Source organism: Acomys minous (assembly GCF_964271855.1).
Source record: "Acomys minous genome assembly, chromosome: 9".
In the NCBI taxonomy this organism is placed as follows: Eukaryota; Metazoa; Chordata; class Mammalia; order Rodentia; family Muridae; genus Acomys; species Acomys minous.
Window position 1 is genome coordinate 77,291,644 of NC_140490.1, and position 9,339 is coordinate 77,300,982.

General features: G+C 42.7%; 1 protein-coding gene across 8 annotated transcripts in view; it reads right to left on the reverse strand.

Moving 5' to 3' along the window:
* The window catches only part of LYST (lysosomal trafficking regulator), a 158,298-nt gene extending 151,180 nt beyond the window's left edge, over positions 1-7,118 (reverse strand). For 4 of the 8 annotated variants that reach the window (XM_084794150.1, XM_084794154.1, XM_084794148.1 and 1 more), the window contains exon 1: positions 6,974-7,117. The gene's annotated coding sequence lies outside the window, so the exon portion shown is untranslated. Of the gene's footprint in view, positions 1-6,973 lie in introns of all 8 variants that reach the window. The other 4 variants (XM_084794153.1, XM_084794152.1, XM_084794151.1 and 1 more) reach the window with 3 other exon arrangements.
* Positions 7,119-9,339: the final 2,221 nt, after the last annotated feature.

Here is a 9,339-nt window from a genome sequence, read left to right on the forward strand (position 1 = left end):
ACTAGACTTAAATGTTAACCTTTATTTTCCATGGTTCCTGCTTTGCGGGTCAGCATGGCTTAACAGTTGGTCACAAGAATTTTCAAACTAGACAGACTCAGGCACTCCCCAGTTTGTACCTTGGTGAAGGCTACTGACCAGCACTAGCATTGCTATTATTGTGATTAGCACTATTAAGACTGGCTGCCCAGCAGCAGCTGTATTTTAACCCTTATTACTTAAAATTGCCCCAACTCCAAAATTTCAAATTTAGAATTTTCCTATATGTGTCTTCCCACCCCATCTTTTGTATTGCATTACTACCATAAATCCTGCTCATAAATTCTTTTTTTGCTAAGATTCTTCACCTTCTCCATTCTCCAAGTGTATCAGCCTCACGTTGGCTTGGCTTTCCTTCCTGAGTAGGAGCTCTGTGGCTCATCCCTTGAACAGTGACCTCACTGCCACCCTGCACTCCTTGGTGTCATACCACCCTTCTGCCTAGGTTCTTCATTAAACCTTTCCTTCCTATTCTCATCCAGGGTCAGTTTACCACACTTGTTTTTTCACCTAAGCAAATGGGTCACGGAGAAAACTACTTAACTATTCTGATAACGTCTGTGAATTTGTGATTTCATATCTCGGGAAAATATTCATCAGTATTTAGTAATTAGGTCACTGGTTACTGTTTAAGTTTCATCTCCACACAAGAGCTCTTTTTCTGGAATCAATCAGCCACAAAAGAAGAAATCCAATACACTAGGTTTAAAATGCTTCCCCAAGCATACCCCAGCTCACGTTTTTCTTTCTGTCTCAGCACATAATCTTGCTTCATAGAGAAAAGAAGCACCATCCTGGATGTTCAGCTGCACCTCAACCCACTCACTCCCTTATTTCCTTTTCTTTTGCAAACAGAAGATGCATTGCTGTTCTTCTGAGTAACCCTTTTCACCTCTGCTCCTGGGTCCACCCCTCTACTTTCTCTCATATTACATTAAATTAATCAATTACCATCTTTCTCTTATAGGATGTTCCTGTCCCTCAATCCATGCAAGTATCTTTGACTTCACTCCTTAAAGAAAAAGACACCTCATAGGGTATCAAGTCTCTTCTTGGTAGCCTGCTATCCTTCCTTTGAGGGACACCAGGTTTCCCCTTCAATGGGGCATGGTCAAATATGGTGCACCCGAGTTCGTATGAAAGTCAGTCCCCATGCTCCCCTCCCCACTCAACTGTGGAGACTGCCCCATCCATTGGTTAGATCTGGTTTGAGGTTCAAAGTTACTGCATGTATTGTCCTTGGCTGGTGCCATAGTTTGAGCAGAACCCATGGGCCCAAATCCACCGGTCAGGGGGAGGAGCCCCCTCCCCCCCCAGTCACAGTCATAGGGGAGGGAAGTAGGAGGTAAGCAGGAGGGAGGGAGGAATGGGAGGATACAAGGGATAGGATAACAACTGAGATGTAATATGAATGAATTAATAGAAAAAGATATTTTTTAAAAAAAGAAAAACACACCTTCAGCCAATCACATCTCCCAGTTCAAACTTCCATATACTGTCTCCTCTTCAAAAGTATCTGAGAGACTATATTTACTGAATAAAGATGTCTTTATATAATTTGACTTAATTTTTTATACAACTTGGTTCACTAAAAGAAATTAAACAACTACATTCCCCAAACTGAAAATTGATGTCTTTCATTTTCTTTTCCTGTATTTTAAAAATTAAAAACAATCAGCATCACTATTCACCCAGTTCAGACTCTATAAATCCTGTTTTTACTCCTCTTTCCTTTAGCCCATTTCTTAGGCTATTGCTGCTATTGCTGACACTTTTCCCATCTTAAACTAATTCAGGGAAGAGTGGCTTTTGAAGATTAAATAAAATACTGAGTGTGTGTTCTACACATAGTGAAATGATACAAAAAGAGCATGCTGTTATTATGCTATCTTTGGCAAAGTGCGTATAAAGTTAGATCACTAACTTGTTGAAATATGGATGGGTCTTAGTAATCAATAGTTTCTTTTCTTATCATGAATCATGAAGCACTTGGCAATCTGACTTAGAATTTTTCTGAGACTCGGTGTCAAGCAATTTCTCAGATTCACCCCTCTAATTCTTCAATTCTGAAATGTAAAATACACAATTCTTGCTGGGCAGGATGGTACACGTTTCATTTCAGCACTCAAGGAAGAAGGATCACAAATCGCAGGCAGCCTGGGCTCAAAACAAATGCATAAACAAACAAAACGGCAACTTTCAAGTTTCTGGCAAAAATCTACTCTCTTTAAATATGAACTGTCTTTTATAGAGTAGTTTTAGGTTCTCCTCAAAATCAAATGGAAGAAAGCATACATAGCTGTCTCCACACATGCACGGCCTCTCTGGCTATAAACACTACACATCAGAGGTACATTTGTTACTACTGAACTTATATTGACAGATTATTCTCATCCCAAAGCCATGGTTTACATTAAAACTCACAGTTGTACATACAACCGGTTTTGACAAACGTATGATATATATCCACCATTGCAGTACTGTGCTGCCCTAAAAATCCTGTGTTCTCTGCCCATTTATTCTTCCCTTTCTTCAAATTCTGATCTCCTCTCTCCAGAGTTTTGCTTTGCTTTTTCCAGACTGTCTCATAGTTGTAATAATAAAGTACAATTTTTTCAGACTGGTTTCTTTCATTTGGTAATATGTACCTCAGAGTCCTGTCTTTTAAAGCTTGAGCTACTTTTAAATACCATTTATTTAAAGGTAGATATGGAGGACATATAACACACTTGTACTCTTTAAAGTAGATAATTTGTTCAGTTTCAACATATATGTACACATATGTTGTCATAATCAAGACAGTGAAACCTGTCTATCACTCCCAGTACATCCTTGTTATCCCTCCCTCTGGGCCGCTCCCTTTACTTTATCAATACCCAGCCCACCACTGATATGCTTTCTGCCACTACAGATAAGAGCACACTTTCTAGATGGAACTACAAAGTAAGTACATAGTAGTTTTGGTTGGATTGTGATTGTGTGTGTCCAAGCATACATATATATCTTGGGGGTGTCTGGCATTCTGCACGTAGCATAATTATGTTGTATAATCATATAGTCCATTCCTCAATTACTAATTAGTAATCCACTATACAAATGGCTCTTTACTTTTCAAAGATTGGTAGAAACAGAGGTGTTTGTTTTTAACATTTATGTATTATTATGTTGTTAAGATTTATTTATTTATTATGTATACAGAGCTCTGCCTGCATGTACACCTACAGTCCAGAAGAGGGCATCAGATCACATTATAGATGGTGTGGTTGCTGGGAATTGAATTCAGGACCTCTAGAAGAGCAGTCAGTGCCCTTAACCTCTGAGCCATATCTCCAGCTGTAGAAACAGTTTTATAAACATGTCTAAGTGTATGCAGAACTCTACTGTTCACCTACTTTTTCCATTTTGTTTGTTTGTTTTTCAAGGCAGGATTTCTCTGTGTAATAGCCCTAATTTCCTGGACTCGCTTTGCAGACCAGGCTGGCCTTGAACTCACAGAGATTCACCTGCCTCTGCTGCCTCTGGAGTGCTGGTATTAAAGGCCTAATTTTTCCTTTTATTTAATATGGCTACAAGCTCTCATTTCCTCATCTATTGTGGGTTTCTGTTTCAAAGACCTAACCCTTGAATGGAATGATGAATAGTCTTTTGGACAATCATTTTATTTCTTTCTTGACTAATCAAGATGATTGGTTTTAGGCATGACTATCTCATGTTACTAGGTATTTTTTTTCCTTATTCTATTTTCCCCCAGCACTTAGTAAGAATTCAAAATTCCCAAGTGTATCAGAACCCTCTCAGTTACTATAAACAAGGCCAAGGGAATTAAGAGGCACAGGGATAACCACTGATGAGAGGCAACAATGAGAATATAGCTGCCTCACTGACTCCAAGATCAGTTTATGATTACTCACAATCTGACAGTTGTATATATTTTCAGGATAGATACACTGAAATTTCATTATAAAAATAGTAGGTATTTTCTGGCTCTTTATTATAAAGTGTAGATCTCAGGACCAAAGTCAGATGTTTTCTAATTACAAGTATTTTTAGTTCTTGTTGTTCTCTTTCATAGTACTGGAGATTAAACCCAGAGCCCTATGCATGCCAGACAAACAAAACACCCTACCACCATGCAACATCCTCAACCCCGTTTTTTCATTTTTGAGACACAGCCTCACTAAGCTGTTAAGCTGTCCAAGCTGGTCTTGAATATGTGATTCTCCTGCTTCAGCCTCCCAATTAGTTGGAACTACAGAGATGCTCCATCAAGTTTTACATATCAAAGTATAATGGTCTTATACTTTATATTCTGATTTTTTTTTTAAGTCTCCATTAAAATGTGATGGTCCATTTATTTCAAGTCATCTGTAATGAAACAAAAGTATTAAGACAATCTCTTTGTTACTGACTTATTAGAAAAGCATTTAAAAATTCACATCTTTTACATTGTAATTTCACAAATAGCCAAGAGAAGCCACATTAGATAACATTTCTGGGGCTTAAATTCTTTCTAGCAGGTATCTAAAAATAATTCACGGAAAAAAAAAATCAGATGAAGGTATTTAAGTTAAATATAGCTACAAAAGATATGCTGAAGGTCTGTGTTATATGGCTTTTTCTACAACTAAAACTAACAAACACATAGACTAAACATAAGCAAATAAAGCCAAAGCTACATTTGGAAACATAAATGACTAAGTTGGTTCAAAATTACTAAAAAGAAAATAAATGAGCCAGAGAAAGGGCTCAGTGAGTGAACTTTCCCAGCATACTCAAGGTATCAGTTTGGTTACTAACACTGGAAGAAAACAAACAAAAAAGTAGGCATGAAGTAAAAATTGTCCATTTATGAGCAAAATTGTTAAGCTCCTGGAATAGTCAAGGCAACATAAAACGTTTCTGCGATGCAAAGTCACTAACGTCTACTATGAGTAATCTCCACTTGGAGGATTAATTTTATCTCCTGAAACCTAGCTTCCCACCCAAGCCTATTTTTCTCATAAAGCTCCTAGTCCCTATCTATTCTATCATTCTTGCTAAAGACAAAAGTGTTGCTGTCCTCTACACCTCTACACACACCTATTCTGAAATCAATAACCTCTCACCGCAGTTACCATCCCTACATCATTTCTGGACAGCATTATGGCAATATCCCACACATGGTCTCTCTGTTTCTGCTCCTGCTAACCCCTTCCCCAAAGGTGGTGTATTTTCCAACGAGTCCCATGGTGAAAAACGATTTTGATTTTATCATTTTTTACTAAAAAGGAGGACTCCTCTCCCTACAAAGGCTTATTAGGCCTTTCACAATCTGATCTCTCACCCTTCTAATCAGTCGGTCCTCTACAACTCTTTCTTAGCTGGCTCTAACACAGCTGGACCAGCCTCTCAGCTCTCTTAAGACTCCAGTCTCCACACAATTGCCTCAGGGCTTTTTGCAAGCGGCTTTCTCATTGCACACCCTTCCCTCAGAACAGCGCATGGATCACCCCTCACTTCCTTCCGGTTGATCAAATGTCACCTTCTCCAGCAGGCCTTTCCTAACTACCTCTAATCAAATTGCAACCCATTTCTGGCTCCCTGTCTTCTCCCTGCTTTTTCTCTAGGCCCTTTAATATCATCTGACAAGTGCGTGTTCTGCTTATTTACGATCTGCAGTTCTTCCAGTAGGATGTGTGTCCCAAGAGGGAGGGGCATTTATCTGTTTGTAAAAAGCTCCTGGCCCACAGTAGGTGCTTAACAGATCTTTACTTAACACATATGCTATAAATGCAAGTTATAGTCTAGGAAGTATTTTAAGGTAAATTAAAGTACAGAAACTCATTTTCCCCTATGCCCTCTCTCTTCCAAAGTCTTTCAATATCTGTACGTGTTAGTATCAATGTGGGTGACAGCAAAGAGCAATTAACAGAAAAGTTACTTTCAAATCTCTTTAAAAACAGATATCCCCTACTAATTAACTACATTAGTAAACACTAAGAGTCAACATCCTTATTAGTAAGGTTTCTAGGTGTGGACATTAAAAGCAATGGCAGATCAGCCAAGTACATACAGGACTAAAAGCACAATTCAATGTGCCATACCAATCTGTTAAACAAACCCTTAGAGAAAACGCAAAGTGAATTCGATCCTTAAGGAAACACTGGCCAGAATTCAACATAAATGTGTACTCAACATGAGTCAACACCCTTAAAATTTTTCTCACCCCATCAACTACCAAGCAAGAGCTGTCCCTGGGTGTGTGATCGGCTGAACATCGAGGATGTTTTGCTGTTTTGTTTATCCCTCTGAGGATTAGATGATGAGCACGCTTTGCTTGACACCCTGAGCTCCAGCCCTCCATCATGAACCCTCGGCCTCCGCCCGGTGGCAGCAGGAGTCTCCCTGGGTCAAGTCCCTATTTCATTAGCATCTCAGTCACTGCTCCAGAGATGCGCGCGAACCACCAAGGGTAGTGTGCGGAATCCCGCAGCAGGTGTCACACGGGCAGGGGAGGATAGCGGGGACTCAGGCACACCAGGGTGAGGATGACAGATGGGCCCGAGGCGCGAAGTGGGACGCCCGGAACCTGTCAGCTCCTGCTGTCACCTGCAGGAGAGGACCAGACACCCTGAGGGTAGCGGGGGGGGGGGTCCCGGGCAAGCGCTCCCCGAGGTGAAGCGCCCCGAGGGCACCCGCCCGCCCGAGACAGCCGGCCGAGAAGTAAAGTTAGTATGAGGTCCGCGCGGCGGCCACAGTCCTTGGGCCCGGGACCGCCTCAGTCAGGAGCCGTGCAGAGCTCGGAGCGCGAGCGAGCCCCAGCCGGGCCGGGCTCCCGACACCACCGGTTCCCTCAGCTCGGCGCGACCCCGCCCGGGAAGCCAGCCACCTTCCCGCCATGCCCCGCTGAGGTCGAGACCCCCGACCCTCTAAAGGAGCCTGCAGTCATATTTACCTCCGCTCTGTGGTCCGCCTCGGGCTCTCACCGGTGCAAGAGAATCCACTGCTGCCGGCCAGCGCGAGCTCTCACCCCCGCCCCCTCAGGTAACCCGGGAAACCGGGAACACCACCCCTTCCTCCCCCGCCCGGACCCAGACCCGCTCCTCTGCGCGTGCGCACAAGCCCCGCCTCGAGCGCCTAGAGTCCCGCCCCGCCGGGAGGGCACGCCGGGGTCGCCAGCGTGATGCGTGGAGCACCTCAGCCAATGAGAGAAAGAAGGCGGGCCAACTGCGGCGGGGCGGGGCGGGGCCTGTGCGGCTCATCTGAGTTCCACCCCCTCCGGCCTGTGAAACGCTCTGTCCTGCTCCAGAGTGTCAGCCCATGAGGTGCAAGCATATCTTCTTCCTACTGTAAACTCAGCAGTCACTGGAGAAACCACATCTGTGTTCAGAATGACTGACTGGCTAAAACTTTGCCCTTACGGAGAGATGAATGATCAGCGCCAAAAGTATCTTGGATATCTTTAGGCCCTTTAAAAACCACTTATTAGCAACCTCTGTAGCTGAGCTAACATCTTTGTAGATGTTACGTAAAACGTTTGGAATGTATTGTTAAACTTAGCCAACGACCAGCTTTTCAGCCATGCTCAAACGAAGGCTATCGGGGAGATTTTCCTGCTGTGCTGTAGTCTGTCCACCTGATGTCCTTTCTCCTATATTTGGCAAATGTATTGATTTAGTAGAAATGTACGATGGTCTTTTGTTTTATGGCTATATGACCTCAAGTAAATATCTTCCACAATAGAGCATGTAATTCTGGGAAACCTGAATCTGTATTCCTAAGCAGTGTTCACTCAAATTTGCCTCAGAATAAACTGTCTCTTATTCCCATTTTTTTTCTTCATGGACAGTATGTGCAATGTACTGTCGTCCTATCTTCTACTGGAGGTCAAGGGATAAAAAGAAAAGTTCACCGAGATGGAAGCAGGGCTATCTTCAAGACAGCTTTGAGGCCAGACCTTATACTTATGTCAAGAAATAGAGACTGGCAAAAATTCTGGGTTCCAGGTGTAATACCCTACCTACCCCCGTTCAATGTTTGCATGCAGTGGTCCATGTGGCAAAGATCCTTGCTTAAACCAAACTTTAGTCAGACTTTTTAGCCTTCTCCTTGGCCCACGTGTTATGTGTGCACATCTTTGGAAATTCCAGGTTTAGCAATTGCCAAGGCAGTTTAGCAAGAACCCACACACACACAATCACACCCTCCCTATCTAACAAAAAAACGTTTCAGTCCCCACCTTTGGATCTGTTCGTGCTGGCCTGCCTTCAGCAAGAATCTTGTGAGGTTGGTGCAGCCAGAATTCACTCAAGTTGGTATCCTCCATGGGCTCTATGGTCCTTGATGTAAATCCCCAGTAGTATGTTTAGAACAGAGGCCAGCTCTGTACCTGGGTCTCTCTTGTTGCAGTTGTCTGAATAAAATTTTGTCTTTGCCACTTTAACTTGTGGCCAGCTTTGGTCTTCTCTGGTGACTATTAATGTTACATACCTTAATATGTCAGTCTCTCCTGAGTGCGGGAAACGTAAGTTAAATAAAAGGACTCCAAGTAAGCCTAAGGCTGACAAAAATGCTGCTGTAGGAGTTTTGACAGCTTGGAGGCCACCCTTTCTCACCTGCCAGCCACAACTGTGGCAGGCCTTTGAAATATCAGAGGCATGGGGAAAGAGTCAAAGCTGTACTGAAACGCTGATATATCTGGTATCATTTGGCAGGGGTTGTTTTATTTTTTATTTTTCCTTCAAAACAGGGTTTCTCTGTATAGCCTTGGCTGTCCTGGAACTTACCTTGTAGACCAGGCCAGCCTCAAATTCATAGAGATCCTCTTGCCTCTGCCTCCCAAGAGCTGAGAGTAAAGGCGTGCGCTACCATGCCAGGCTTCATTTGGCAGGTTTTAAGTCTTCCCAAATAATACAATCAATAATCAAATAGTTGATGCCTTGATCGTGTGCCAGAAGAGTAGGGTAGGGAGATTACAATCAATGACAGACAGAACACTGAAAGCCCTCTTATCACCACCAAAGCATACATACACATTCTAGTTAGAACATGTCTGAAAAAAAGCTCATAGTATACAACTGTGAAGAAAGGCAGGAGCTGTGTCCATGACCTATAACGAGTCACAACCCTCATCGCCCGTGCTTTGAGCCTTTGATCTTTCTCCAGCTCTGGCTCAAGCTTTTCTTCCTCAATAAAATGCCCTTTGTTTCTGCCACTACCCCATGTGGCCCTAGTCTAATCATTTCTCTAAGATACAAAACCTGGAAATTCCAGTGGGTAACTTCCATACTCCATAATGTGCCTACTATAGTAGGAGTCACT